The sequence below is a fragment of the Pteropus medius genome, unplaced genomic scaffold, assembly GCF_902729225.1.
Source record: "Pteropus medius unplaced genomic scaffold, Ma_sr-lr_union100, whole genome shotgun sequence".
NCBI classification, from domain to species: Eukaryota; Metazoa; Chordata; class Mammalia; order Chiroptera; family Pteropodidae; genus Pteropus; species Pteropus medius.
In genome coordinates this window covers 683,753-701,993 of record NW_024340692.1, presented here as the reverse complement: position 1 = coordinate 701,993, position 18,241 = coordinate 683,753, and the positions used below count along the sequence as shown (strand labels likewise).

The window sequence follows — 18,241 nt, the reverse complement described above, 5'->3', positions numbered from 1 at the left end:
CCAGCATTGAGAAAGAGGTAGAAAGATAGCCCAGGGTCACATAGTGAGGTCAGACAACATTCAATTTTAAATGGCTTTTTAACATTAAGAATCAAAAGACCCAAAAAAGAAATAAAATTATTCTCAATTTCAGATACAAAAGTAATTTTTTTCCCTCCAAACTTCATCACTTAAGAACTATATCTCCCAGCTACTAGCGAAGAAAGAAAAGAAAGAAATCTAACAAAACAAAGAGTTCACCTAATGGTCATCAAATGGACTGAAAAATCTTTAGCAATTCCTGTTGTGTAATCATGAGGAAAGAGTTAATTGTCGTTTATTTTATTAAGTGTTATCAATTTTTTCACTCATATAAATATCTCAGAATATATAACCTTTCTATTTAGGAACAAAATCTAAGTCCACACTTGGTCATGTTTGTGAACCTCTACCATTAATAGTAAGAATAAGAAATAGCAGTAAACCCTGGACCTGTGAAAATCCATACCAATACTAAGAGAAGAGCTCTATCTCACTTCTACCTCCTAATGAAACCAAAGGCAAATAAATGTCCACATTTTCAACCAGAATTTACATCTTCAGGTTTGCTCATTATGTTTCACTCTAACTCACCCACTTAAGATCAATGATATCTAAACCAATCCTCTATTCTTTAAATACCTGACAGAAAAAAGATAGTAGGCAGGGGCTACGCTTTTCAGTAACATGAACAATCTACTTATTGGGTCTTCTAGGTGTGTGTGTGGCGGGGGCAGCACAGAGGAAGCAAGTGTATGGGTAAGCATTACAAATACCCAAAATGGAAAAAATTATTGTTCTATGTTAGTAGGAATATGTGTTTTTTCTTCATACAATTTTTTTTATCTTACTCAATGACAACAAAATGACATACAACAATTATTCCATTTATTTTTCCCAAGTGAGCATTTGGTTTCAAAATTCTAAAATGGATACAATTACTAAGACATGTTTTTATGCATCAAACTAGATAATTCCTTACAAAACATCTTAATCTGAGATTTAAAAGCAGAATGCTAAAGACAGTATTCGTATTACTGAAACTACGTTATTTTATATATTCTATTATGAGACATTTCCTGGCATAGTAAGCAATACTATGAATAACTAAAATAAAGTATAATGGACAAATTAAATTAAGGAAGAACATTTTGAAATCTAATATCCTTGAATTTATTGTTGTTGTTGTTGTTAACTGGTTTGTTTACTCACTGAATTCTGGCAATCTGCAATCAGTATTCTTTTATGGCTCTTGAAGACCCAAGCATTGCTGTTTAATATTCAATCTTCATGGAGTATTACACATATTTTTATAAATGTAGCTTTTAAATATATATATATATAAATTTTAACCTACCAACATATATTCTAATGCTAAGCATTAAAAAACAGTAACATTTCAGCACCAACAAAAATAAAAACTTCTATAGGGGTTCTTCCATGATTTATTTTTAAAATCCTTTTTGTAAGACAAACTGGAATTCTTAATACAAAGTACATAGTGGTACATGACGCAGATTCTCATGTCACAGAAAGTTCAAGTTCTCATCTTAATTATATACATATGATGTTAAGTACAAAACTCCAGAAATTTTACAACTTTTTACTCCCCATGTTGGTCTAGGATTTTAATGCCTACTGTCACCTTTTCACCCACCCAACAAATCTTGATACAAGAAAGTAACTCAACTATTCTTGTTCCTTCCACTTTACCAAAAACCTTTCCTTAGGCTAAGATAACTCTGAGCTAAGAGAAACATATTCAATAACAACACCCAGACAAATAAAAATTTAGAAAATAACAAAAAGATGAGAAAATAGTTTCTATTATATAGGGCTACATTTTCTTTGCCCTGGGCCTGTGATCAATGGCAAAGTGCAAATGTATGTCACCTGACTCCATTTTCATACATATAATAAATGCAAAACAAAGGTTTATACACAAAATCTGGAATTAAATAGTTACTGACACAGAATTAAACCTTTCACTGAATCTCAGCTCACCTATACCTCATATATTGGCGATCAAGTCACTGGCTTTTTAAAATTTTTACTGAACTATTAATCTCAACATTAAGTGACACTAAGCAGCACAGACTAATTACCATTCAATGTGAAGTTTACACATGCTGTATAATTCAAATTCTCTTTGCCTGGGGCTGATTAAGACAAACTGAGTATTAATATTAGGGAGAGCATATGTACATAATTCAAATCTCAAATATTTAAGGCAAATGACTGTTTAAACATAAATATACATATATTTGCACTAATGCAACCTGTAAATATAGAGTACAGTATTTTTTTTTTTTTTCCATCCACTCAGATACTACTGAATGCTTCCTTGGTTTAATTTTCTGGAACAGAATGGGTCTCTTTAATGTATAATCTCTTTTAGTACTACTTGTCAGCAACCCCAGTAGATGGCTTAAGAAAAGAGGAAGGGGGTTGGGGAGCTGGGAGAATGGGGTGAAGGGTTAAAGAAGTGCAAATTAGTAGTTGATAGTTGGTCATGGGGATGGGGAGCATGGCATAGGGGATGCAGTTAGCATTAATATGATGGCTATGTGGAGGGCCAGGGGCGGGAGGGAGCAATTAGGGGGATCGTTTTATGAACTATATAGATGTCTAACCAATGTACTATATACTTGAAACTAATTTAAATAAATAATTTTTTAAAAAAGAAAAGAGAAGGTGCAACTATTGGTCAGAATAAGGTTTTCTAATTATATGTGGCTTTCAATTTCCATGTTATCACCATATCTTCTTCCTAGGACCACTGATAATTCAAAGATGATTCTTTCTCCAGCTCCTGTTTATTCCTCTATCAATTCTCTTATTTTTGGCTTCTGCCATACTTTAACTGGCTTCTGCACTGTGCAAAATTTTCAGTTCATTCGCAACTTGTTCAATGAAATTTGCATTTGCAGAAATAAACTCTCCTCAAAGAATTTTATTTATCCCAAACCAATAAATTCTCCTAAAAAAGTTTATTTGTCCAAGGTACATTTAAAAAGGACATTTTCTAAAAACTGTAGTATAGTACAAGAGGCTATTTATATAAAGGAGTCAGGAAACCGTGACAGTCAAAGACTGGATTTCAAAATAGAAGTCTATTCTGTAATTTCATTAAACACATCACAAATGGCACAGAGGGATGAAATACCATCTGAGGCTATGAATAAAGTATAAAAATTCAGGATTTGGGGGGGTGGGGGGAATGAACCTTGGATTGGATTTACTTCCCCTGATTTCAATCCCAAATTCAACCCATTTACCTCTCTTGAAACAGTCAGGTCTAGGGGCCAGCAAGGAGTGAGTGGGGCCTGCAAAATGTGGCCATGAAATTCTGGGCATCTTCAGAGAGAACTGGTGCAGTTTTGCTCTACCCTGGGCTCCAAGCAAGACCCAGAGGAATTCTGCATATAGATAACTGCACTAGTGTGGCCAGCCTCCCTGGCCCCAAAGGCGCTGAGGAGGCAATCAGTAGAAGGGAGATTAGCCTCTAATCCTGAGGCTGGAGAATGCAAGACCAGAAGCAAGGCACAGAGTCCTCCGGGCCATGGAATACACAACATGCCTGTTGCTACAGTGCAGGCTGAGATGCCTGTACCTTTCATCATTTACAGGATACAACAATCTAAGTTCCCTTAACAGCTCAACCTAAACCCCAATGCACATATAGATAACAAACCTAAGGATGGGAGAGAATAGGAGAGAGGATACCTAACATCTTCAGAAGGACACATGAAATATTGAGGACTACTTAAGGAGGGTCAAGTAAAGAATAAAAAATAATTTTATAGATTAAAAAAATTAAATTTAAAAAGTAAAACTCTCAAGCTGAATAATTCAGATACATTAAAGAAGATTGGTGGAATGAAAGATCAATTGACAGAAATCTCAAAGCATACAGTAAAAATACAAAGATGAAAATCAAAATGGGAAAAGAGAGTAGACTTGAAGAACAGATTGAGTCCACCTAACTAACATACCAACCATAGAAAGAGTTCCACAAGAATCCCTAGAAGGAAGAAAAAGAAAAGACAGAAGATATGCAATAATTAAAGTAATATGGAAAAAAATTTCCAAGAACTAAAGACTGACCTGCAACCTCAAGGGCTTTCCAAGATCCAGGCATGACTAATGAGAGAAAAGACACACACACAAGAATAGCATGCTAAAATTCCTAAACTTCAAGGATAAAAAGAAAATCATAAAAGTCACCATAAAAAGTAATTATTTAAAACCAAAAAAGAATCAACTTAACATTGAACTTCTCATTGGTAACATTGAAATCAAAAGAAAGAATAGTAACATCTAGACTGCTGGTAGAAAAAAAAGTACAACACAAATATCCTATATACATATTCAGTGTGAAAAAATATTTGTCAAAATTTAAGGATTCAGAGCACCCAAACAATAACTGAATCAGAAATGAGACCTTTATGTGTGGGAAGATGGAGAGGAAAGGAAACAGGAGTGCAATATACCTTACCCTTAATACACCTTAAATATGCTCAATATACCTTAAATCTTAATGGATAATAAACTATATGGAATATGTTATGTAAGTGCGCAATATGAATTCCAGACACAGAAAAGTCTAACAAAACTCTGGACCTAAAAAAGTGAATTATGTCCATAGAAATTTAGGGAACAAGATTAGAGTGTCAAGGTAAGGGAAAATGTTGGTATCATTTTTCATGTTAAAGTAGGGGGGCAAATTGGATTATGAGCAATTGAAAGGGAAGGTAGACAATAATGAAATGGAAAACTACAGGACTGCCACATAAACAAGGAGAAACTCGGAAATGAAAGTCAACTTCAGAATATAAGCAAAATTAAGAAAACTGAAAAGTCACAAATATAAATAATGAATAAGGTATAAAGTAATAAAATCAAGTAACAGTCATTAGAATTAAAAAAAAAAAAGATGAATTCTCCTATCAAAAGATAGTCAGACTGAGTTAAATAGACTAAGGTAATATACAGACTGTAAGAAACACTTAAAGTCAAATGATTGAGAAAAGTTTAAAACAAGGATAAGCCAAGAAATATCAGCTAAGTGCCCCCAAAAGAAAGCGTATTAATATCACACAATGTGGAATTTAAAGTTAAGTGGACAAAATAGCATAAACAATTTAAAAGCTAAATTATATAAGGCAAAGGGTATTAAATATGTAAAAAAAAAAAAACTTGAAAAATATTTCATTGAAATCAGAAATAAAAATATCTTTGTCAAAAATAGATCTAATAAAATGAAATGAGCACAGACATGATGAAATTGACTAAAACAGTCCACAAACTTGATTTAATAATTATATATAGAACTTTCTATCTCTTGAATAAAGCTTACAATTTTTTAGGTGCACATGGAACACTGAAAAAAATCAATCATAAGGGCATTGTAATAAACTTTAAAATACTCTCTTTAAAATGTGGTAATAGATTATACTGACTTATTTTACTCTAACAAAATTATAAAAATAAAGACAAAAGAAATCAGTCAAAAGGAAGATATGAAAAGAGCATTTCATTTTTTTAAAAAAAATCTTGGAGCATAGCAAAATGTATGCTCAAAAAAAAAATGTATGGCCTTTATTGCATTCATTATTCCTAAAAGGGGAAGAGGAGGGGCTAGGAAGGAAAGAAACCAAGCATAAAGATGTACTTAACATTTGCTCTGAAAAACAAGAAAAGGATCCATAAATATGCAAATATTATAATACCAAATGTAATGAAGAAAGTAACAGAAACCAATTTCACCAGCATTTATGCTTTAAAATAAGAGCCTTAAATGTATATTGAGGGTTCAAAATCTAAGGCAAAATTTATCAAGTTAATTCTGATTTAAAGGAAATCTACAGTCTACTTTTCAAAATCAACTAAAAGAGTTGAAATTTCTTTAATTTAAAATTTCTTAAATTTAAAATCATGACCGACCCTAAAAGGAATAAAATTAATAAAGGGATAGAAATTCATAAAAATTTCAAAATAGGTAGGTAAATATCAAAAGAAAAGCCAAACAGTTTAAATTGTGTGTGTGTGTGTGTGTGTGTGTAAGCGTGCAGTGTGTGTGTGTGTGTTTTGGGGGGGGGTAAAGTAGACTGCTGATGATTTTTATGGGCTTTTTAGCATCATTTGACTTTAGAAATGTTTTATTTGAAATTAATATTATAAGACACTAAGATTGTGAAGCAGAAATCATTTCAACAATTGGTAGGACTAATAAAAAAAATGGACCAAATTTATTTCAACACCAAGGTTAACTAGAGGCAACAAGACCCAAAACTAAACATTTGTCAGTCAATGGGTAAAGGATTAAAAGAACATTATACAAGTGGAAGAGAAATGACACTTGAAAATAGCAATCTAAATGACCTGTGCATAAAAATAAAATAAAAAACATGAAATATCTATATCTATACACACACGAAAAAGAAAAGTCTTGCTATTATAGGACACAATGCTTTTATGAGTTTTACTTGTTTCGATTTTTTAATAATGTTTTACCATTTTTGAAGGTGACACAACCAGGAAATAAGAGGGAACTCTACAAATACACCCTCACAGATCATTTCTAAACCTGATCAGGGAGGGGCAGCATACAGATTTAGGGAACTGAGGAATCATATCCTCAAATTCCTCAATTTACCTGGATCTATACAGAAGAGAGCCAATGCAGATATAACTACACCTACAGAAATAGAGATAAATTTATTTTGCACAATGACAAAAGATGCACCAATCATCCTATCAGGCATGAACTAATAAGTAATATGAAAGAGGATCAAAAGATGATGTTGGTCATTTAAGGAAAGAATATAGACAAGAATAACAGATTCCCCACTATGGAAAACAGTATGGGGGTCCCTCAAAAAACTAAGAATTGATCTATCATATGATCCAGCAATCCCTCTACTGGGTATTTCTCCCCAAAACTTGAAAACCCATATCTGAAAAGATATTTGCACACCAATGTTCATAGCAGCATTATTCACAGAAGCAACATAAGTGTCCTACGATAGATGATTGGCTAAAGAAGCTGTGACACATATATACAATGGAATATTACTCGGCTATAAGAAGAGATGAAATACTGCCATTTGTGACAACATGGATGGACCTTGAGATAATCATGCTAAGCAAAATAAGCCAGACAGAAAAAGTTGAAAACCACATGATATCACTTATATGTGGGATATAAACCTAAAAACAACAAATGAACAAGACAGAGACTTATGGACATGGACAATAGACTAGTGGTTACCAGAGGGTAGAGGGGAGAAAAGAGGTAGACAGGATAAAGGAGGTTCACATATGTGGTGACAGAAAATCTATGGGAAGTGAACACTTCCCATATATATGCATATGTATATATATATATATGTACATATATATATATATACATATGTGTGTGTGTGTGTATATATATATATATATGTATATATATATATATTATATATATATAATTATAACTATTAATTCAACAATCTTGCGAAGTATCTATTATATATATGTATATATATATATATATACACACACACACACATATGTATATATATATATATGTACATATGTGCCTTACTGTTAAAGTGTACAGCTGAAACATTGGATTTCGTCAACCAATGTCACCATAAAAATAATTAATTCATTCATTAAAAAAAGAATAACAGATTCCCCTCAGCCATACCTGACAAGGAGTTCCGCCAATTCTTTATTAAGACAAATTGGCCTTAGTAACAAGTACAAAGAACAATTACATTTGGAAAGCAAAAGAGGCCCACTTGAGGAAGTTAACATGAACTACTCATTTTAGGAAGATCACCTGATAGCAATGTGGTAGAGAGGCTGGAGTGGGAAAAGGTGAAGAAAGAAGAGGACTACTGTGCTGTGGAATGGTAGAGGTGATAACAATGGTGATGGGGTGGTGGTGGCAGTGGTAACAGCTTAGTGAATGCTTTCTAGTCCAGACTCTGATGTCAGAATTTTATAACTATTAATTCAACAATCTTGCGAAGTATCTATTATTAGCCACATTTCACAATGAGGAAACTGAGTCACAGAAAACAATGTGACCAAAGATGCACGTATAATTAGTGGCAGAACTGAGATTCAAACACAGGGTGTCTGGCTCTAATATCCACACTGTCAACCACTAGACATCTACTTTCAGAAGGTCAGTTGGTTTTAAAACCAGCTGCCAATCTTGCCAACATAACCTGAGCTGGAAATGAAAGAAGGACGGGTAGAAAGCAGGGCTCAGTGAATTTTAAAGAACACATTTAACATGCCTGAAAGTCTAGGCAGAACTATATAAAGGAAGTTCTATTTAGTTCCAGTAGAGGGGGTACAACTTTTCGATAGATGGCAAATATTTTGAAATCAGAGGTTCCTCTCGTCTATGTTTCAAGTGGCTTATACTTTGAGTCTTTTAAATTCAACAGACATTAAAATAGTTGTATTCAGAGGTTGATATTAGAAAATCAACCTTTCATATACTATCACAACAGAACACATTATTCCAATTATTTTTAAGAATATCACAAAACTGTAAGATACTACATCTCATCTCACAATTAAATGTTTTCAAAAATCTGCCACACTACATAATTCGAAATGACAAAAATTTATAGTGCTCAAATAAAATAAGTGATCACTCCCCAAAGGATGATGGAGGGGACATTACTGTATAAGAAAATAAAGGATCCTACCAGGGCCTCCATGGGAGGTATTTAGAAAGAGAAGTAATTTGGGAAATTTAGCACAAAAATACACAGACAAGAAACAAACAACAGCAACAACAAAAAAACCAAATTTTAAAGCCACAAAATAAATGGCTGTACAAGAAAGAAAATATGATTAACACTAAACATCTTAGCTGTGAATAAATATTTTAACTATAATATATATAATATATGTAATGTGCTGGGCATGTAGCAGGAGCTGTGTACTGCTACTACAGACAAACATAGAAAACTTAAAATTTGCATTATGTAACACAATGTTATCAAGTGTGACAATGCAGGTGTAAATATTTGGATAACAAACAGGGAAGGTGGAAACAGGGACAGAGAAGAGAAAGAAACTCTAGGATAACTTGAGCTTATAAGTTGAGAATCAAGAGAAACTGTCCATAGTTGGTGGAACAAAAAGTAAGAGTTCTATGTTTAACATCTAGAAAGTTAAATCCAAGAATTAAAAATAGTGTCATATTGGGAGGAAAATGAGATTGAGCAAACGGGTTAGATTCTATGTAGAAATAGAAGCATAAGCACTTATTTTGAAAATTTGGGGCAGTAACCAAAGACCTTTAAAAAAAAATCAATCCATAAATAAATAAGAAACTGTTAAATTGTTTCCATCCAGAAAGTGGGAAGGATATTAGGGAAGAATACAATAAAGGACTTTTGGGTTCTGCTAAAATACTATCCTTTATTATTTAATTTTTTAAAACATACATATGCATTATTTTGATATAATTTCTTAGACCTTCCAAATATACCTTTATATTCTCTCCACTTTTGTTTTACCTATTTGCACTTGAGATTTTCCTATATAAATTTTACATACTATTAAAAGATGAAGGAAACGCTTTCAGTTCTAAATTGAATAAGTAGCAGTTAAATTTTCATCCCTTTAACCTTCTGTTCAAAAGCATTAAAAGTAAACCCAATAAATATTTTTTAATATTAAAAAATATATTGAAGCACTTTACCTGCATGTAAAACATAAATTTAACTATAAAATATTAATTGGCAAGAATATTCAATATTTTACAAAATAATATTCCAAAATTAGACAAAATTTTTAAATGACTAGTCTCAGGTATGTTGTATATACTATAAAATATTTTTATTTCAGAACAGAACACAACCTCATTTAAAATGCTCCTGTTATATAGTCTTCCCTAATGTGCTATGAATTAAATTCTAAATCATAATTAAGTACAATTAACGGCAAGCTATATTTAGACTTCATAGTTTCAAGTAAACTTATTTACTTTTGTGGTATGAAACTAGAAACTGAAATAATAATTATATCACTTCTCTTTCTAGGTTTATGTATATTGAGCTTTGTACAATATCCATTTTCTTAAATAACTGCCAGATTATTTTTGTCCTTTCTTTTAGTAGTAGGTGGATTTCTGACAATGAGGCGTGATAAGTAATTGTTACTCACAGAGAGTAGTCAATCTTCAATGTATAGTACTAATCATGATGGAGTAGCTGAAAGTATAAGACGGAAAACAGTGCCCAACACATAAAAATTCAATATATCTATTGCATAAATAAAATACCCAGAGAGACATAATTAAACAATGGGAAAATATAATCACAGTTATGCTGTCTCATCACCTTCTCTCAATAGTTATTCACTACATATTTACTGAGTCTCTAGCATAAGCAAAGAACTATACTGAAACTGCTAGATGTACTATGGTTTCTGGGGGAAAAAACCTTATTTAGGCAATAAGGTAAATTCTTTGGAAACTCTCATTACAACTAGATCTTGGATAATTACAAAACTCTTTATTGCTAAGCTTAAATAAATAAAGAGAAACTCCAAGAATCAAGAGTATATTAAAGAAATAGAGAGAGAAAGGGAAAAGAGAAGAGAGAAATTAAAACATTAACTGTGAGCTACAGTCAAGCATGAGAAATGAAGTTGCCTAAAAGGTCAGGGCCCACAGCATATTTGAAGACTGAACCTCGGAGTCTCTCGGAAACCCAGAAGAAGCCTTTATAAATTTGCTTTTAGGGAAAAGTACTCTGAATTCAGGCCCCAAGATTCCATAAGTTCAACCAAATCAAATATAAACTCAGAATTTCAAAATATCCCTAACACAGAGAAACAAGCCACCATGATCTGAGAGTCTATAAAAGAACCTTGAGCATCTTAGATATTGGAATCCTCAGATGCAGAAGATAAAATAACTACATATAAAGTGTGACAAAAAAGTTGGAATCTAAAAGTTGACAAAGCAAAAAAAAGTCAGAAAAATAAACAAACAAATAAAGTGACCAAGCAGTAAGAGATGAATAAAAATGATGAGGATACTGGAAAGAAACAAATAAGACTTTAAGAAAAAGGGGGAGGAGGAATCACTGTTGAAATTAATATCTCAATGGATTAAACAGCAGATTAAACACAGCTGAAAAGAATCAGTGAACTGGAAGACAGACACGAACAAACTGCCAGAATGCACACAAAGATACAAGAAAATGGAAAATATAAAAGCTATTAAAAGACATGGAGAACACAATAAAAACAACAAATATCTAATCAGAGGCTGGAAAAAACATAGTATATAGGTAATTTAATAGCTGAGAATTTTCCAAAATGATAAAAGTCATAAATCCACAGAAAGAGTAACTACAATATAAAAATATATATATAAATTAAAAGTAATTTACTCCTAGACACACTGTACTAAAAAGGTAGTAAACTAAAGACAAAAAGATTCTAAAAGCAGTAAGAAACAAGAGATTACCTGTTGAAAAAGAAATCAGTGAACAAGTGGTGTGTTACAATGGCTACTATAAGCTCACAACAGCTAATTGTTAAATTTTCAGAAATTCTGTGAATCAATTTTTAAAGACTATTATTAAAAATTAAATTATATAAATATACAAGTAGAAAAAAATTAAAAGCAAAGGTAATAGATGAAACTCATCATTTCTTAATTATTTTATAGCATATATGTGCTCTTGAAGTAATTATGCCTATTAATCAGGATGGTGGAAATACTTCATAATTGTGTGCTGCTGCACATCTCTTTCTAACTCTGCAATAACTGACATAACATGGGAAGAGTATTTATTTACACCATGAAAATAAGCAAACACTAAAAATCAAGAATTCTCCACCACCCCCAGAAGTAGTTGCTAAACATCTACTAGCATAAACCCTAAATGAGAATGACATCAGACTTCACAAAAACAAAAGAAAAATATTTTCGAAACACTGAAAATAAATGTCAACCTAGAATTGTATAACCAGCAAAACCACTATTTATATAGGGGTTATAGTCAAAATTTTTATAGTAAGACAAAAATTAAGAGAGTTTACCAATAGGAGACTTTCATGAAAAGAACTTCCACAAGATTTACGTCAGAAAAAAAGAAAATGAACTCAAAAAGAAATTATAGTAATACAATTAAACTAAAAGAAAAAACTTTTTAAATTAAAAAGAAACATACATTTCGAATTATAAAAACACATTTCGAATTATAAAAACACATTTCTAAACAATTCATAGGCAAAAGAAATTAAAATGGAAAATTTTAAATTTATCATATCGAATAAAAGCAACAGTACACATATGGAATGTTGTTAAAACAATGCTCAGAGGAAAAATTTTAGCCTATAATGCTCACATTTGAAAAAAACTGACAAAGAATTTTGGAAAACAATGGGATAACAAATTCAAATAACAGATTATAGAGATTTTTTTAAAAGCTAATAAAAAATTCAAACCCAGTGAAATAATGAAAAATAGGAAGGAAAAAGAAGAATACACCTGCCAGTACAGCAGAGATTAAACAAATAATGTTATAAATAATTTTTTGCCAACAAATTTGATAGTAAATTCTTAGACAAATATGACTTACTAAAACTGACCAAGAAAGAAATAAAAATCAAGAATTCTTTATTAAAGTCAAGTAAGTAACTTAAAATCTTCCTATCAAAAAACATCATCGGGTCCATAGGCAAGCAAGTTCTAGGAAACAATCATTTCAATTTCATAGAAAATCTTCCAAAAGACAGAAAAGAGAAAAAAACATTTCTTTACATAGCAAATATTATCAAAGTAACAAAACTTGCCAAGAAAAGAAAACACATACCAATTTCACTCAAAAATACAGATGCAAAATTTTTGAATAAAATATTAATGCAATTAATCCAATTGTGGGGGTGGGGGGACCTAATAGAGCAAGATCAAATTGGTTTTATCCCAAGAATTCATGAATATTTTAGCATGACAAAAATGCTTGTCAGGTACCACATTAACAGATTAAAGGAGAAAAAAAATCTGTTCATCTCATGAGATGCTGAAAAATTATCTGATAAAATCCACATGTGATTAAAAAAAAAAAGTCAATGAAACAAGACAAAGAGATAAATTCCTTAACTTGACAAAAGGTAGCTGCTAAAATCCCATGCAAATAACATTCTAAATAAGGAATTATTAGAATTATTCCCTTTAAAATTAGGAACTTTTATACTTAATATTTTACTGGTAACTAGTCCTACTGACACAGGACCACAGAAGGTTGTGGGAGTGGGGACGGAAACTGGAAAATTGAAAATAAGAAAGATACATGTTACTATTGACATATAATATGACTGTCCACACAGAAAAACAAAAGACCTATGCAGAAAAGTGACTGTAATATTTAGTAAGGTAGTTAGAAGTAATATCAATATGCAAAGGTAAGCTTCGTATTACATATTGGCAACAAACAGGAAACATTTAATATTCTACCTATAACAGCGATAAAAAAGATAAAGTACCTAGGAATAAACACAACATAAAACTAGCTAGATCTTTATCAAAAGTATTTTCAATACTTCAACAACTGTAAAGAAAGCCTAAATAAACTGATAGAGAGAATAGGTTCATGGATAACAACACTCATTATCCATAGATTCAATGTAATATCAGACCAAATCTTAACACTTAAATTGATTCTAAAATTTATATGAAGAAAAAGAATGATGTAATAGAACTTGTCACACCATATAGCAAACCACATTACAAAATTATAGCGATTACAACATTGTGGTATTACTGCAGAAATCAACACACTAACCAATGGAACAGAAATGAACTACATCCCCCGAACAGATTCACAAATATATGAAAATTTGACAGGGTAAGCTCTGTAGATCACTGAGTAAAGCATAGACAACTTAATAAAATGTGCTGGGACTGATTTTCTATATAGGAAAAAATTTAAATTAGACTCTTACCTCATACCATACATAAAATCAATTCCAGATGTTTGAAAATATTTAAATGTTAGACAAAACTTCTCAAACATGTTGGAAAAGAATACAAGAGATTATCTATATGACCCTGGGATATAAAAGAACATATTAAATGGGACACAAGAACTAACCATAAAAATCCAACCACTTTAAAATAAAAAATTTCTATCTACCAAAAAATATAAAGAAATATAAAAAGCCATTACTAAATGGGCAAGCTAGGAAAAAATTCCTATGGTAAATATAACCAACAATAGAATCATATATTCAGAATATAAAAAGACCCCCAACAAATAAATAGAAAATAAGCAGAAGATATGAACGAATATTTCACGGAGAAAGAAGCATGAAAGAATGGCCACCAAAATGTATGCTCAGCCTTACTACTAATCACTGAAATTGTAAAATAACAATAAGATACAATTTTATGCCTACTAAGTAGTATAGAGCCCTGGTCCCCTACCTTTTTGGCACAGGAATAGGTACTCCTTTGAGAATCTAATGCCTGATGATCTGAGGTGGAGCTGAGCCACTGGAGAATGGCTGCAAATATAGATGAAGCTTTGTTAGCTCACCATCTGCTCACCTCCTGCTATGAGGCCCAGTTCCTAACAGGCCATGGACCGGTACCAGTCAGCGGCCTAGGGTTTGGGGACCCCTGGTATAAAAGAACAGGTCTGACTAGAAAAGAGAGCAATGCTGATATAGGATTCTAAATTGTTACAGCTACTATATAAAATAATAAAAAGCTAAATATGTGAGTGGCCTATCGCTTGGCAATTCCATTTGTAGGTATATACCCTAAAGCAGTATTTCTTTAAATGCAGTCAGGGGACCAGTAACATCAATATTACCTGAATGTTTATTAGAAATTCAGATTTTTAGGTCTTATGGAATAAGAATGTATCATGGGGCCCTGTTTGAGAATTCTCATTCTTAAACTGGATGATAGGTTTATGGTATTTCTTTTATATAAAGAAATATAAAATACATATAATTCTCATGTATCAATTATAACATAACATTTTTATTTTAAGAAAAACTCAAAATTCCTGATGTTAGAACTTTATTGTCTAGTAAGGGAAATTCACATTCTGTTTCAATGGACACTTACTAGCTGCTATGAACAAAGTATACACATTATCTCATTTAATCCTTTAAGAGTCTGTGAGAATAGGTACTTAGCAAAGAATAGACAATCAAATATGCATTGAGTGAATAAATGATTGAATAATTTTATAATACAATAAGAGAAAGTTTGATTATATGCTGTGTATTGTAGTTCTACTCACCGGAGTTAAATGAAATAACACAGATGATTAATTCTATTATCAAAAAGGAGCTTATGATCTATTCTTATTGCTTCTGCATTGTATTACTTATTAGCAAAAGTATAATGAAAAAACCTTTTCATTTTTTCCTTTGGAAGTATATAGTCAACAGTGTAGAAACTAACAAACTACAGGGTGGAGTTAACTAATATAACATTTCTATATTACCAGAATTTCCATTTTGTGCTTTAAAAAAGCAAAGTTAGTTATATACAAGGCACCAGCATTCTTCAGGGTGGAAGAAAAGCAGAACTGTAATAATACAAGAAATTACCAAGGCTAAAAAAAAATCTGTGACACATTTAGCCCATGCACTCTAATAAGATCTACAAAAAAAAGTGCAAAGTCAGAACTTTTTTTCATTGAATACATATTAATGTAAACAAAGTCACTTGGGGAAACGGCTGCCTTACAAAATTATTTCCATCCTTCACAAAGAACAATTTCCTTTCATAGGGCTCCTACAAATGTAAGTCTTTTTTTTTTTTTTTAGATTTGGTTCAACTATTGTGTTCCCCCTGCACCTGGAATAATGACCAACTCCTTACAGATGCATTCTAAGTATTTGTCTTTGAATGAATTTATACCCTTATTGAGTATTTATTATATAGTAGGCACTAGGGAATACCAGATCAAATGTTATAGTCCCCATTTATACAGAGCTAACGTAAGTGATTAAATCAAAACAAAATGTGCCCTTTTTCTTCCTGAACAATTTGGTCCAAAAACTATTAGATGAGGCCAAGAAAAGTAGGCAACAGGAGACAAAGAGAGGGCCATGATGTGAGGAGGGGTGTCCATGCAGTAACTCAGAGCCACTAAATAGGACCTGCTCCTTGAAGAAATGGCTGAATCTAGATTTGGGACAAAGTACCAAGTGAGCCTGAAATACCTTAGAACAAGAAGTCTGAACTATGCAAAGACTGATCAGAACATGTCAAAAAGACATAGAAAACAGATTGAAGGGATTCCCACTAGCCAAATCAGGACAATCTAAGCACGAAAATAAATAATGACAGCAATGGATTATAACCCCATTAAAAAATATGTATATATCCATGAATCCATGATGATATAATAAACTCAAGAATAAATTTAAGTTTGAGGAGGAATGAAATATGTACATTTTCTCAAAGTACCACCCAATAGAATATTCATTAATTACAAAGGAAAAAAAAGGAATTTACAGTGGGAAAGCCTGGCAGACACCATCCGAATCCAGGGACTGGAGTCACATCACAGTAATAATGGTAAAGTACAATGGAAATCATGCACATAATTAGGTGCAATGAGAGGAGCCCCTTATTGCTTCTGTAATATCCCTGCCAGATATCCATAATCAAAATCTAGTCTAGATTCAGATTATAAATTTGTATTATCTGGAGGAAATATCATATAAACCCAAACTGAGGGCTATTTCTTAAGTACTTGGCTTGAAATAATTTAAAATTTCAAGTTCATGAACGTCAAGGAAAGATCAAGGAACATTTCTCAATCAGAGAAGACTAAAGAGACATGACAACTAAATGCTACATATAATTATCAATTGGATCCTTTTGGTATAAAAATAAAGGACTTCATTGGAACAATCTGCAAAACATGAGTGAGATCTGAGAAACAGAGCTGTTGGTAAGGTACCAATGCTAATTACTGACTTTGATGGCTGTTATCATGGTTATATAAGAGAATGCCCTTGTTTTCAGGAAATAAACACCAAAGTATTCATGGATGATAGAGCATCATATTGGCAATTTACTCGAGAATGGTTCAGTAAACAGTATAGTATATTTGTACTATACTTGGAATTTCTCTACATGTTTGAGATTATTTCAAAATAAACAAAATTATAAGGTAAATAATATTATTTGGAAGAGCCTCATGTCTCAATCCATGCACAATGGACTAAGGGGCCTGGGAAGGGCATCAAAATCGGAGGGTATCTTTGATCTTTAGAAGCCCTCAAAGCCTGCTTGGGGTGAGATGGAAGCAGGTAGGGTCCAATAATAAAGCTTCTGGCACCCCACTAAAAGAAGTGAATACCTTCATATGTACTGCAGCTTTTTCTCCTAAAAGCACGCAAGGGCAGCATAGATTGATGGCTAGAAATTTCTTTTTGTTTTGTTTCGTTTTTTAATCTTTTTCTTTCCTTTCCTTTTTTTTTTTTTTTTTTAAGGAAACTTAGTTAGGTTTTTTTAGACCTCTGAGAAGACAAGAATGTATGAATGTATTATCTCCTGAAATTGACCAAGGGTAGAGTTTGGCAGAAAGAAAAAAAATCTTGTGTTCATCCACTATACACTTAGCACCTGGCATTAAGGGTGGCCTATAGTAAGTAGTATACGTAAATATTTTGAAAGTACTTATACTTCCTTTGGAAGAAACAAGTACTAAGCTAAAAAAAAAGAATTCTCCTGGAACGAAATTTTTATTGTTTTACTAAACACTTAAGCTACCTGGACAGGGGATGAGAGGAATTCAGGTTGATACCTGAAGACTAAGGATAGGACAAGATTTAGGAAGGTCCTCTCAAACTTGATTTGCAGAAGTAGGAGAAATCAATTTTATTCTGGGAATTTCGATCTATGAAGCAAGAAACAAAAGGATAAAAATGTTCTGCCAGAAGTCTTCCAGGACTCGAAAAGCATCTTGGATTTCCTGAGCCTATTCTACCTGTCCTAGATTCAAATACTCTGAACCATTTTTAGGTCATGCATCCTGATTTGGGGGGAGCGGGGGAAGGGAGAGGGATATCAAGAAGTCGCATCAGCTTCTCCAAAGAAGAGGTGGCAAAGCTCTCAGGAAGCCAATTCTGATAGTGTATTACGATCCAACTTTCCACTCGAGGAATCACCAGGACTCCATAACTTATTTGCATCTCTACTTTCAAAAACCTG

At 32.3% G+C, this 18,241-nt stretch overlaps 1 protein-coding gene across 2 annotated transcripts in view; it reads right to left on the bottom strand.

Annotated features, from left to right (window-relative positions):
* Positions 1–18,241, bottom strand: part of MLLT3 (MLLT3 super elongation complex subunit) — a 235,663-nt gene that overhangs the window by 68,136 nt on the left and 149,286 nt on the right. The window lies entirely within an intron of this gene.